Consider the following 14,032-nt stretch of genomic DNA (forward strand, 5'->3'; position numbering starts at 1 on the left):
ACACCACAAAGGTGAGCTGAGTTCCACTAATGGCTTCCTTGAGGGCGAACGCTGAACCCTTACAAACTTGACCGGGGCAAACTCCACAATTCAATAGGAGGCTCTCAATCTAAGCCTCAAGCTCCTCATACACCAAGGGAGAGCTTGAGGTGACCGCTTCCGTCTAGAGTTCCCAACAACCCAAGAGAAACGAAATCCACAAGAAAACAAGGGGAATCAACTTTTTGACTTGGTGAAACTCTAGAGCAAGATCTTCTCCTCCAATCCTCAAAGAATCACTGGTTGGAGTGGCTAGGGAGGGAGATCTTGGAGATTTGAGCCTTTTGTGTTCTTTGGGTGAGAGGGGCTGTTCTTGGCTGTGAAAACGGTCAGCTAGCTCGTTGGGGACGAAGGGGTATATATATGAGGTCCCTAAAATCAAGCCGTTATGCACTGCGCAGAAACAGGCCGGAACTTCCGGTCATAGCCGGAACTTCCGGTGAGACGGAAGTTCCGCATATTACCGGAAGTTCCGCATATTCTGCCGATCCTAACAAAGAGTGACCGGAGGTTGGGGCGGAAGTTCCGTCCGGAACTTCCGCCACCTGGACTGCAGGCAGAACACAACATGCTGAGTTTTAGTTGTTCTCTCTCACTTTTGGGGGTAGGCCTTTTAGTGGGTGCAAATTGTGTAGTTGTGTACGTGAAATTGATTCACCCATTACCTTCCCTTGTGGATTCCCTCTTAATAGTACGGATGTCCTATGACTCAAATCAAAACGAAAAAGCCGCTAACACCGTTACGCTTCATAGCATCTTGAGGGTCCACAACAACGTCTTGTGCTAATTTCTTTATGAAATCTGAAATACTTGACACACGATTAGATACACAACATGTTGTCATCACCATCAAAACCACTTAGGAGAGAAATGCCCTTTCAATCTCCCCCTTTTTGGTGAATGATGACAACACAAAGATTTGCATAAAGATAAACAATTAAACTAGATGCAAAGGAAATAAAATATAGACGGGCTCCCCCTAGGTGTATGCACCAATTATATTTGCTTGAAATGCAACGTGCACATACACTAGGATCAACACTCCCCCTAGATTTTAAGAACCAAAAAAGTCAATTACAAATGAATAAGGATGTTTCAATAATAGTTTCACAAAGATATGTAGGAATCATTCATAGAAGGATGTAGAGCATACCTCTCCTAGGCATATCAAGATTGAATGAACCCTACAAGGACTTATCCAACAAGATATCGCACAAAGCTTCCAAGAAGCATAATGTATTAGATAAGTCCCAATCAAATGAAATCATACCTTTGCAAAGAGATCTTGTGAAGGAGCAACTTTCTAAGGGCACAACTAAACAACATCTCCACACAAGATAAGTAAGACATGATATAATCAATAACCACCATGCATAAGAAAAGTTCACATGTCTCACAAGAATACCACGACGGGTATTCCACACACATAAAGTCTTACAAACTCACAAACACGAATAAAAACAGTTCAATAAAGCATAAAACTCATGCAAATCCCGACGACTAACACTACTCTCCCCCTTTGACATCAAGACACCAAAAAGGGAAGAATCGTCCCAAAGGAGAGCAAACAAATTACTTCGTGTCTTCATCATCGTCACCACTTGCAGCGGGCACACTGTCTTCATCTTCTCCTCCTTCATCGTCTTCTTCTTCCTCAACCTCCCATTGAACCGGTGAGGGGAGGTGACCATCATCACGGTTCCAATCACCATGTGTACTCTTGAAGGCGTCAAAAGACTCAATATCTGACACGGGAGAGCTGGGCAAATTCAGAGCATCCATGATGGCGGTTTGGCGCTTGAGGATCCTCTAATTCTCCTTGTGAAGTCGATAAATCTTCCTCCCATTTGATTGTTGCATGCAAAAGAGCTTCCTAAGCATGCTTTTCCAACCACCTTCCTTATGGTGAGCACGAGAAGAGCTAGAGGCGGGGGCATAATCAAAATCCATAGGATCTTCTTCCTCCTCATCATCACTCTCCTCAAGTGATTGACGATTGGTCGGAGGTGGGCGTTGGTGCCTTTTCTTCTCGAGAGTCTTGATAGGGTGTGGCTTCAAATCCAAATCTGTCAGGTGAGGTGCCTTAGCAAGGATGAGCTTCATCACAAATGGAGCAAATGGGGGCACCCACCTAGCAAGAATAGCATAGTATAGCTCATGCCACAGAAAATCCATCACATCAAATGGAGTATCACCATCCTTCCTTAGATGTGTCTCAAGCATAAGATTGACCAAATAGCCATGCATCTCATCGGTGTTCCCGGTCTTGCACGCTATGGTCTCTCGGTAAATGCACTGCATGATATCATAGACAGGCTGCAGATACTTTGTCTCACTTGGCTTAACCCTCCCTGGCATGTAAAGCGGTGCAAGCACAGCCTTGTCCTTAGCAGGCTGATGGTGAACTCGAAAGCCCGAAGGAGTGACAAGTCCAGCACCAGGATAACCAAGCAAGGTAGCAAACTCTGCCCAAGTAGCCTCGCACAAGTGAGTTCCTGACATCCATGTAGCCTTCCTTTCTTCTTCAGTTTCTTCCAAGTGCACAGAGGTGAAGAACTGACCCACAAGATACTCATCATAGGGTTGACCCAACCGCATGATAGGGAAAAGCTTGAACTTGCGGCAAATGGAGAGAGCATCACCAAAGTAATCTAGCTTCTTCTTCATATCTCCAACATTGATATGGCATTGAGGAACAACCTTGGTAGCTAAACAGTCATAAATCTCCTCAAAGATACGGATTTGAAAGTTGGTATGGAAATCACGATTACCACCCTTGAGGTTCCACTCTGGAGAATTCAGAAAGGAATTCTTGAACCTCTCTTCTTCAAAAACTTTCTCAGGATACTGCTTGATATGAAAAGGTCGCTTCTTTCCTGAGGATCTCTTAGACTTCCCACCACCTTTGTTCGTTGGACCTTCAAGCTCAGAGCGGATGATTTCTGAACGCCGCTTTCCCGGAAGGTGAGTTGGTGATAATTGCTCCACGGCCTTGCCCTTGCCTTTGTTCTGAGAACCAGAGACTTCTGTGAAAGAAAAAGGTACGGGGGACAAAGGGTAAGTACTCTAGACAAGTAGGGTATGAGAATCAATCACATGGAACTAAAATAGTATTAGAAAATTGCTACAGGAACCGGAAGTTCCGGGTCACCCGAGAACCGGATGAACCCTAGCTTCCAAATCTGAAGCAATTAGCCAATACTATTCGAGATCCATGCAACCTATTCAACACATTCTACCTAGACAACGAATTCCACCACAAATTTCAACCAAATTGCCTCTAATTTCATCGGATTCAAACAAACCCTAGAAAAGAAGAAAAGAGGCATTACTTGTTCTTCCCATCGGTGGAGATCGAAGAGAACGAGGGCACGAAGGAGATTAGGAGCAGGGAGACCGGATCTTTCGGTTGGAATCCAATCGGAGCTTGGAGGCGAAGTCCTTGGGTTTGTGGGGAAGAAGGAGAATAGGGGTCGGGCGGGGTGAGGAAATAACTCCTCACCCGTTCAGCCCCCAAAAATACAGGCCGAACAGGGGGCGGAACTTCCGGTCGGAACCGGAACTTCCGCTGATCCCAGAAAAAGACAGCTCCAGGGGGGGCGGAACTTCCGGTCGGAGTCGGAACTTCCGCCGAGCCCAGAACCAGACAGGGGAAACAAAAGATTGGAATTTTTGAGCAATTAGAATACAAATGTTTCTAGATAAGATAGGCCTGGGATGGAAAACACAAAGTTGGGATTATATTATGGCATTATACACTCAAATTGCAAAAAGCAAATTCAAAATACCAATTATGAGTATATTTCCATAGATAGACATATAATGTCATATATCGACTAAAAAGATTTGCAAGGAATTAAAATTACCACCTCACAAAAGTGAGGGCGGTGGCCTAGGCAACCATATTTGAGTATGTATGAGCTTGACACCGAGAATATAGATTCTTGGGCTCAAGACTCAAAGAAGCTCAATGTATGAAATTAATGTTAGCATAGTAAGAGTAGCATTTTTCCATGAATTGAGCTATGCTCCCCCTATATCCATGCGCACATCCAAACTAGACAAATGTTAACCGTGGGTACGGGTGCAAGTTTATCAAACCACAACACTAGAATCTAGGATATTTAGCTCATGCCTTAACTCCCGAAATCTTGCTTCATCAAGTGGCTTCGTGAAAATATCCGCTAGTTGCATACCGGTGGCAACATAAGAGAGATCAATATCACCATGGGCCACGTGCTCTGGAATGAAATGATGATGAATCTCAATATGCTTCGTCTTGCTATGTTGCACGGGGTCGTGGGCTATCTTGATTGCACTCTCGTTGTCACATAAAAGAGGCACACTTTCACAAGTGATTCCATAGTCCAATAATGTTTGCCTCATCCATAATAATTGTGCACAACAACTTGCGGCGGCTATATACTCGGCTTCCCTCGTGGAGAGAGACACACAATTTTGCTTTTTAGAAAACCAACTCACCAAAGACCTATCAAGAAATTGGCATGTCCCGGAAGTTGACTTCCTATCCACTTTGTCTCCCGCCCAATCCGAGTCTGAATATCCCATGAGCTTGAAACTTGATCCTTTAGGATACCATAAACCAAACTTTGGGGTATGAACCAAATATCTAAAGATTCTTTTGACTGCCACTAAGTGGCTTTCTTTTGGTGCGGATTGATATCTTGCACAAATACCCACACTTAACATAATATCCGGTCTAGATGCACAAAGGTAAAGCAAGGAACCAATCATAGAACGATATACCTTTTGATCCACATCTTTACCATTGGGATCTAGATCAAGAGGGCTTGATGTAGGCATTGGGGTATTGGCACTCTTGGCATCATGCATCTTGAATCTCTTTAGCATGTCTTGGGTGTATTTGGCTTGATTAATAAAGATTCCTCCTCTCAATTGCTTGATTTCAAATCCAAGGAAGAACTCCAATTTACCCATCATAGACATCTCAAACTTTTCGGTCATTAGCTTGGCAAATTGATCATAGAACACACCATTAGTAGAACCAAATATGATGTCATCAACATATAGTTGGCATATAAACAAATCATCACCAACCATGTTAGTAAAAAGAGTGGGGTCAATAACCCCAATTTCAAAGCCACGATCCACTAGTAGCTCCTTTAGGTGCTCATACCAAGCTCGAGGTGCCTGTTTGAGGCCATAAAAGGCTTTATCAAGTTTGTACACGTGGTTAGGAAATTGAGGGTCCTCAAATCCCGGTGGTTGTTTGACATATACCATCTCATTTAGTGGACCATTTAGAAATGCATTTTTCACATCCATTTGTTGCAAAGTAATGTTATGATGCGATGCATATGCAAGCAAGATACGAATAGATTCAAGGCGAGCAACGGGAACGGAAGTTTCACCGTAGTCAATACCCTCGACTTGGGAGAAACCTTGAACCACCAATGTTGCCTTGTTCCTTGTCACTTGTCCAAGAGCATGTTGCTTGTTCTTGAATATCCATTTGGTGCCAATGACATTCTTGCAATCTTTTGGTCTTTCCACCAATAACCATACTCTATTGCGCTTGAAGTTATTCAACTCTTCATGCATGGCATTAAGCCAATCCGGATCCTCGAGAGCTTCTTGTACCTTTTTGGGCTCAACACAAGAGACAAAAGCATGATGTTTACAAAAGTTAGCTAATTGTCTACGAGTAGTTATCCTTTTCCTCACACTTCCTAGGACATTGTCCAAAGTATGTTCTTGACGTTGAAGTCGTGAGGCAATCTTCAAGGCCCGATGTTTCATAGCTTCTTGAGATAAATCTTGAGGCTCAATGGAAGTTTGAACATCTTGAAGATCTTGATCTTGGACATCATTTGGTGAAGAATCACCAACATCAACATTTGCTTGAACTTGTCCTTAATCAACTTGTTCATCTACAGGAGGAACTTGTTCTTGTTCTTGGTTAGCTTGTGGATCTTGTGGAGATGAGGGCTCCACTTGAGTAGAGCATTATCCTTCTCCTTCTTCCATACGGGGATCGTCAACAGGCATAATTTGACCTATGCCCATTCTTCGTATGGCTTGGGGAGGAATTTCATCATCTACATCCACAACATCAACTTGTCCCACATGGGAGCCATTATTCTCATCAAACTCCACATTACAAGATTCTTCAACACATCTGGTGGATTTGTTGTAGACTCTATAAGTGTGGGAGTTTGATGCATAGCCAACAAATATGCCCTCATAAGTTTTAGGCTCAAATTTAGATAAACGGACACCTTTCTTAAGCATGAAACACTTACAACCAAATACCCGAAAGTACTTGAGGTTGGGCTTGCGTCCCGTGAGAATTTCATAAGGTGTCTTGTTCAATATCTTGCGGAGATCGAGGCGATTAGTAGCATGGCATGCGGTGTTGATTGCTTCGACCTAAAAGTTGTATGGAGACTTGAACTCCGCCAACATTGTCCTCGCCGCATCCATGAGAGTTCTATTCTTCCTCTCCGCTACACCATTTTGTTGAGGGGTATACACAGCGGAATATTGTCTTTTGATACCCTCATCACTCAAAAACTCAATCAAGGTGTAATTCTTGAACTCGGAGCCATTATCACTCCTAATAGCCATAATCTTGGCATTGTATTGGCGTTGGGCTTCATTTGCAAAGTCGATGACGGTTTGTTGGGTCTCATTCTTGTGCTTGAAGAAATATACCCAAGTGTATCTAGAATATTCATCAAAAATAACCAAACAATATTTCTTACCACCAAGACTATCATATGTAGGAGGACCGAAGAGATCCATATGAAGGAGCTCCAAAGGCGTCGTTGATGTGATAATTGTCTTGTGGTGATGTGACTTCTCATGTAACTTCCCTTCAATACAAGCACTACACACACGGTTTTTATTAAATGAAACATTGGTTAGTCCTAGCACATGCTCACATTTGAGGAGGCTTTGCAAAGATCTCGTATTGACATGGGCTAGACGGCGATGCCATAGCCAACCCACATCAGTTTTAGCCATTAGACATGTTTCTTCTCTAGTGAGTTTCTTACCAAAGTCTACCACATAGAGACCACTTTCCACATATCCAACAAAGGCTATTTTAAGAGTCTTGCTCCACAAAAGGGTCACACTAGTTGTTGCAAAGAAGGAATAAAAACCCATATGTGCAAGTTGAAGTACCGAAAGTAAATTGTATGAAAGGGACTCAACAAGCATGACATTCTCGATGGATGTATCCGGAGAGATAACAACCTTGCCTAGTCCCAATATCTTTGATTGTGAAGAATCTCCAAATGTAACTTGCTTGGACCTTGATGTACTCATTTTGGCGTCCACAAGCAATTCTTTGACTCCGGTCATATGATTAGTGCATCCACTATCCACTATTCATGAAGATCCACCGGAAGCAACCTCCTACAAGTTTAAACTTTGGTTTTAGGTACCCATCTTTGAATGGGTCTTTTAGCGTTAGCAACAAGGGTCTTAGGAACCCAAATAGACCAATGAACATATCATAAGGAGAACCAACAAATTTGGCATAAACATGCCCATCATTAGTATGACAAAGAACATATGAGAGATTGAAATCCCCGGCATAACTATCATACGTGGCCTTGCCACCCTTCTTGTTCTTTGGCTTCTTCTTGGCTGCCTCCCATTCCTTCACAAAATAAGCATTAGTGCGGGGAGGTGCCTTGGCCTTCTTGTAGTTGTTGCTCTTCTCATTGGGGTTGTACCCAATTCCCTCCAATCCAAAAGCTTTTCTATGATCATTCAAAAGATCATGGAGGTTCTTCTCGCGTTGGAAGCAAGTGGCTAGACCCTTTTCAAGTTGAGCCTTCAACCTAGCATTTTCCTCAATCATAGATGTATGCTTACAACAAGGGTTAGTTGCAGCATTTTTATCATTAGAAATTAATTCCTTAACAAGAGAATATAGAAGATGATCACAAGACTCTTTGAGAAACTTGCATTCACTTGTCAAAGACTTGTGATCCTTTCCAAGTCTGTCAAAGTCTTCAAGGTGGTTCCTATGACCATTCTCAACTTCACATATCCTACACAAGTACTCATTAGCAAGGGAAATAGCATTATCATAGGAATCTTTAACTTTAGCAAGTTCCTTAGAAAGTAACTTCTCAATTGCTTCCCTATTTGCTTGTTCTTCCTCAAGAGCTTCATTAAGCTCCGCAATCTCATGAGCGGCAACGCACTCAAGTATTACCTTTTCATCCATGAGCTCATCATGTTCTTCAATAATAGCTTGAGCTTCACCTAGTTTTTCCAAGAGGTCCTCAAACCTCTTTTTGGTCTCACCTTCCAAGCTTGCCATGAAGATTTCGAACTCATTCATGCTATGCTTAACAACACTACTCTCCTCCACACAATCAAATAGAGATAAACTCTTAGGAATGACATGTTTGGTGGGATGAGAGATTACCGAAGAGGTCTTGGCCATAAGGCACTTGGGTGAGCGGTTCTTGTTCTCATTGGGGGAGTCGAAGAGAGATGAAAGTGAAGAATCAATAGCAATGTTTGCCTTCTCCGTGGACTCTTCATCATCATCATCTTCGTCACCCGAAGTATATTCTTCTTGAACAAGAAGCATTATTGGTTGCCTCTTCTTCGTTGGCTTCTTCTGGAAGGAGGGCTTGGTCTTCCCCGTAAGTATAAGGCGTCCACCATTCTCCTCCCTCTTCTCATAAATACACTCTGCAACGAAATGGTCATTGTTACCACAATTATAACATTTACGAGATCTTTGACCTTTGGGCTTGGAGCTTGAAGCTCCCTTGTTGTTGTAGAAGTTGTTAGGGTTGAAGGTGTTGGTCTTGACAAACTTCTTGTTCTTCCAAAAGGCTTGAGCCGCAAGAGCCATGTGGTCACTAAACTCATAGTTGCAATTTTCTTCCGTGATCTCAACCTCTTCTTGTTGGGGCACTTCACATGGAGTTGAGGTGGGAGTCACGTTGGCCTTCAATGCAGGGCTTGAGCTTTGTGAGAGAAACTTGGCTCGAATGAGGTTGTCCTCGGATGTCTTCTTGAGAATATCCATAGCTACAAACTCTCCCATCACTTGACTTGGAGTCAAGCTATAGTAGTCCGTTCTTTGCCTAATCATTGCGGCATGAACCTCACGGTGTGGGGAGATGGCTTCTATGAATAGACGCTCAAGCCATTCATCATTGATGTTACGACTTCCATGGTCCTTCATCTTGGCTCCAATAGTGATGACTCTCCTATATAGCTCATCCGGAACCTCTCCCATCCTTGATGAAGAAATTTTTGCATTCGTTGATGACCACTTCAAACTTTGACTTCCTAACACTCTCATTGTTGTCAAAGTGGTCACCAATGAGCTTCCAAACATCTCTAGCAGAATCAACACCACGGACAAATGTTCTATACTCCAAGGGTCGAGCCTTTAGGAGTATTCCAATGGCATGCTCATTGAGTTGATTGTCGACATACTCTCTTGGTGACAAGTTCTTTGGATCATGAACAAAGTAACCTTCTTCAACAATTCTCCACAACTCCGTTGATGTGCTCTTGAAGTGAGTCCTCATGCAATGAAACCAATCAACGTAATTAGTAGAGGTTAGCATGGGGGGTTCTCCTTGATTATACATAGGTGGTAAATTATGGTGGCGATGATTATATTGAGGTGGTGGAGCCACCTCACTATACAACCCATAGCCACCCCTACCTTGGGATTTGGTAGCACTCTCTTCGATAGCCTTAGCCTTGTTACGGGCTTCGGCATCTGAATATTTCTTAGTCAAATTCACCGCACTTGGTGGCTTGGCATAGAAAGGCTCGGTAGAAGACGAAGAGGCTTTGTTAGGTAGGTGCTCACTAATCTTTTTTTCCACCATATCTAGAATAAATTTTTGCATGCTATCCAAAAGCAATTTGATGGATTTAAAAGTTAGTGAAGCATTATTATCTAACACCTCGGTTTCTTGGGGTTTCACAGTGGGTTCCCCATCATTGCCGGCCATACTCTTAAGAGCAGTAAAGCCCTAATTAAGAGACGAGGCTCTGATACCAATTGAAAGATCGGTATGGTCGACTAGAGCAGGGGGAGGGGGGGTGAATAGGAGACTAACAAATTTAAGCTTTTCTTTTTCTTTTCTTGAAAGATACAAACACTTAATCCTAGGGTTTTCTAATTCTCTAAAGTGAATGCAACCCTAGAATGAAATGCAATAGCCGAAGCAACAATATATAGTAAGAATGTAAAGGGGAAATGATACCACACGTGGAGACGAAGATTTCACCGGAGTTTCACCTACTGGGATCGGTGTACGTCTCCGTTTGGAGGAGTGCTCTACCACAAAGGTAGAGATGCCACGAAGGCTCACTCTATTCTCCAACTCACCACACCACAAAGGTGGGATGAGCTCTCACAACACCACAAAGGTGAGGTGAGTTCCACTAATGGCTTTCTTGAGGGCGAACGCTGAACCCTTACAAACTTGACCGGGGCAAACTCCACGATTCAATAGGAGGCTCCCAATCCAAGCCTCAAGCTCCTCATACACCAAGGGAGAGCTTGAGGTGACCGCTTTCGTCTAGGGTTCCCAACAACCCAAGAGAAATGAAATTCACAAAGAAAACAAGGAGAATCAACTTTTTGACTTGGTGGAACCCTAGAGCAAGATCTTCTCCTCCAATCCTCAAAGAATTAAGAGTTGGGAGTGGCTAGGGAGGGAGATCTTGGAGATTTGAGCTTTTTGTGTTCTTGGGTTGAGAGGGGCTGTTCTTGGCGGTGAAAACGGCTAGCTAGCTCGTTGGGGACGAAGGGGTATATATATGGGGTCCCTAAAATCGAGCCGTTATGCACTGCAGAGACAGGCCGGAACTTTCGTTCATAGCCGGAACTTCTGGTGAGACGGAAGTTCCGCATATTACCAGAAGTTCCACATATTCTGCCGATCCTAACAGAGAGTGACCGGAGGTTGGGGCGGAAGTTCCGGCCGGAACTTCCGCCACGTGGACTGCAGGCAGAACACAACATGCTGAGTTTTAGTTGTTCTCTCTCACTTTTTGGGGTAGGCCTTTTAGTGGGTGCAAATTGTGTAGTTGTGTACGTGAAATTGATTCATCCATTACCTTCCCTTGTGAATTCCCTCTTAATAGTACGGATGTCCTACGACTCAACTCAAAACGAAAACGCCGCTAACACCTTTACGCTTCATAGCATCTTGAGGGTCCACAACAACGTCTTGTGATAATTTCTTTATGAAATCTGAAATACTTGACTCACGATTAGATACACAACATGTTGTCATCACCATCAAAACCACTTAGGAGAGAAATGCCCTTTCACATGTGCCTCCGCTTCATATCCCTATAGCTCCCTTGGAATGATCCAGGCAGTACCGTCCTTTTGCCCACCACATTTGCACGACTCTCTCCGGCAGTGATGCTATCCATGACGCCTTTATATAGGTCAGCTCATATCTCTTTTTGGTGATTCCTGATCCAGTATAGCCTTGTGCCCTCCACCTTGATATACATGTCAACAGCGAATTCTTGGAATAGACGCTGGCCATGCAATAAGAATTTGTTAGCACTTTTTCCGTATATATTTTAAACTTTGTTTTAATAATATAGAATATATAGAAAGGTTTTCCATTTAAATCTATTTATCTATATATTTATATATCAAGGATACTCCATATATAGATATACGGTACGGAAGTCTATCCCCCATATAAGACGAGGGGGTAAAAAGAACGGAAAATGCAAATATTTAATTTATTTAATTAAGTTAAGAATGGTATTCCATAATGGAATTCGAATTAAAAAACAAAAAATACTGAGTCTCTTAAACAAGACATTATAAAACTTAGGTAATTATAGCAATTATGATTTTAGTTCTCTAAACAAGAGAGCTGCTTCATCTTTGTTTTAAAGAAATAGAAAAATGAATAGAAAGTTAAATGATTCCACTTTTTTGTTCATAAATATCCTTATTTAGATAATAACTAGGTAACGAAGTTAGTTGATTAACGTTTTGAATTTAACCAACTAAACCCATTCTTAATTTTGGATTATTTCAATGATATAAATTTTCAAAAATTAAGAATTCCAGTATTTTTTCTTATTTTTTTTCCTTATTATTTATTCCTTCAGAAAGAGATAAGAATTGGTTTGGTGAATCAGAAACAATTTTTTTATAAAAAATTGAAGTAAAAATTTCAAGTAAAAATTTCAAGTAAAAATTGTAATTTCTTTTCTTATGGAACATACATTTCAATATGCTTGGGTAATCCCTCTTCTCCCACTTCCAGTTATTCTGTCAATGGGGTTTGGCCTTTTTCTTATTCCGATCACAACAAAAAAAATTCGTCGCATATGGGCTTTTCCTAGTGTTTTACTCTTTAGTATAGCTATGGTATTCTCAGTTCAATTGTCTATTCAACAAATAAATGGAAGTTCTATCTATCAATATGTATGGTCTTGGACCATCAATAATGATTTTTCCTTAGAATTTGGATACTTGATTGACCCGCTTACTTCGATTATGTTAATGCTAATTACTACTGTAGGAATCCTGGTTCTTATTTATAGTGATGGTTATATGTCTCATGATGAAGGATATTTGAGATTTTTTATTTATATTAGTTTTTTCAATATTTCCATGTTGGGATTGGTTACTAGTTCAAATTTGATACAGATTTTTTTTTTTTGGGAACTTGTGGGAATGTGTTCCTATTTATTGATAGGCTTTTGGTTTACACGACCAATCGCAGCGAGCGCTTGTCAAAAAGCTTTTGTAACTAATCGTATAGGTGATTTTGGTCTTTTATTAGGAATTTTAGGTTTTTTTTGGATAACAGGTAGTTTAGAATTTAGGGATTTGTTCCAAACAGCTAATAACTGGATTCCTAATAATGGGACGACCTCTTTACTTACTACTTTATGTGCTTTTTTATTATTCCTTGGGGCAGTTGCGAAATCCGCACAATTCCCTCTTCACGTATGGTTACCCGATGCAATTGAGGGACCCACTCCCATTTCGGCTCTTATATTAGTTCGTTGCAATTGTCAACCGGTCCTATCGAAAGTAGGAGTGGCTATGGATTCGAGCCATAGCACATGGTTTCATAAAATCTGTATGATTTTCCTGATCTAAATCGAGCAGGTTTCCATGAAGAAGATCTTGTTCAGCATGTTCTATTCGATACTGGTAGGAGAAGAACCCGACTCAGTATTCTTAAAAATAGAGGGGAAGCAGAACCAAGTCAAGATGATATGGGTCGCCCCTTCTTCTTGCGCCAAAGATCTTACCATTTCCGAAGGAACTGGGGCTACATTTCTTTTCAATTTCCATTCAAGAGTTTCTATCTGTTTCCACGCCTTTTTTTTGAGACCTCGAAACATGAGGACAAATTACTTTACTTAGGAACACATACAAGAAAAAGGATAATGGTAGCCCTCCCATTAACTACTTCATTTTCATTTATGAATTTGATAGTAATAGAAATTCCATGTCCTACCGAGACAGAATTTCGAACTTGCTATCCTCTTGCCTAATAGGCAAAGATTGACCTCTGTAGAAAGACTGATTCATTCGGATCGGATCGATATGAGGACCCAACTCCGTTGCATTGCCAGAATCCATGTTCCATATTTGAAGCGGGTTGACCTCCGTGCTTCTCTCATGGTACAATCCTCTTCCTGCCGAGCCCCCTTTCTCCTCGGTCCACAGAGAAAAAAATGTAGGACTGGTGCCGACAGTTCATCACGGAAGAAAGAACTCACAGAGCCGGGATCGGTAACTAATAGAATAGTACTACTAACTAATACTAATATATAGAAATAGATATCTAGAAATAGAAACGAACTAATATATAGATAATCGAAATTGAAAAGAACTGTCTTTTCTGTATACTTTCCCCGTTCTATTGCTACCGGGGGTCTTATGCAATCGAGCGGATCATATAGATATCCCTTCAACACAACATAGGTCATCGAAAAGATCTCGGACGAC

At 41.7% G+C, this 14,032-nt stretch overlaps 1 long non-coding RNA gene across 1 annotated transcript in view; it reads left to right on the forward strand.

The window, feature by feature from the left end:
• Nucleotides 1-1,606: 1,606 nt before the first annotated feature.
• LOC112269859 overlaps nt 1,607-14,032 on the forward strand; it is an 18,586-nt gene continuing 6,160 nt past the window's right edge. Inside the window, exons 1-2 of the long non-coding RNA XR_002962067.1 lie at nt 1,607-1,618; nt 2,528-2,530. This is a non-coding gene — a long non-coding RNA (uncharacterized LOC112269859). The remainder of the gene's footprint in view (nt 1,619-2,527; nt 2,531-14,032) is intronic.

Source organism: Brachypodium distachyon, chromosome 1 (genome assembly GCF_000005505.3).
Source record: "Brachypodium distachyon strain Bd21 chromosome 1, Brachypodium_distachyon_v3.0, whole genome shotgun sequence".
Classification (NCBI taxonomy): Eukaryota; Viridiplantae; Streptophyta; class Magnoliopsida; order Poales; family Poaceae; genus Brachypodium; species Brachypodium distachyon.